At 39.3% G+C, this 511-nt stretch overlaps 1 protein-coding gene across 1 annotated transcript in view; it reads left to right on the forward strand.

Annotated features, from left to right (window-relative positions):
• Nucleotides 1-511, forward strand: part of tspan17 (tetraspanin 17) — an 18,965-nt gene that overhangs the window by 878 nt on the left and 17,576 nt on the right. The gene's annotated exons all lie outside the window — the stretch shown is intronic.

Here is a 511-nt window from a genome sequence, read left to right on the forward strand (position 1 = left end):
ACAACAGATAATCTTGTTTACTTGTTTGCCCTGGAGAAAAGTCACGTATCATTTGAGTGGCTAATATTTGGCAGTAAAGTGCTACAAAGCTTTAAAATGAACAACAAAGTTATAATTCTTGTCACGGCTTTTGAATATTAAATGTCCCTTCTTTTTTTAGCTTCTTTATTCTTTATTGGCAGCTGCAACTTTTCTTTCATAAAACTTGAGAAACTGATGTTTGATTGATTGTTAGTAGTGGTGAGTGAGTCACAGATATCACTTAAAATAAACACTACATTGGCTAACTGAAGGGGACTTCTGGTGATGGTTTCATCGTCCGTAAGAGTAACCGGTGGAAGATACAAACTAACACAGTTAAAAACCCTGGCTGATGTAATTTTCTCCCTCCGAGGATTGGTGCCATTGTGTTTTGAGTTTGAGAAATGTCAGTCTCATCTGTATTGTTAGGCCAGTGGCAAGTGAGCCCCTTACAATGCCCCCATCCATCTTTATACCCCCCCACCCCCCC

Source organism: Morone saxatilis, unplaced genomic scaffold, assembly GCF_004916995.1.
Source record: "Morone saxatilis isolate NCDOM2014 unplaced genomic scaffold, NCSU_SB_2.0 Contig22, whole genome shotgun sequence".
NCBI classification, from domain to species: domain Eukaryota; kingdom Metazoa; phylum Chordata; class Actinopteri; family Moronidae; genus Morone; species Morone saxatilis.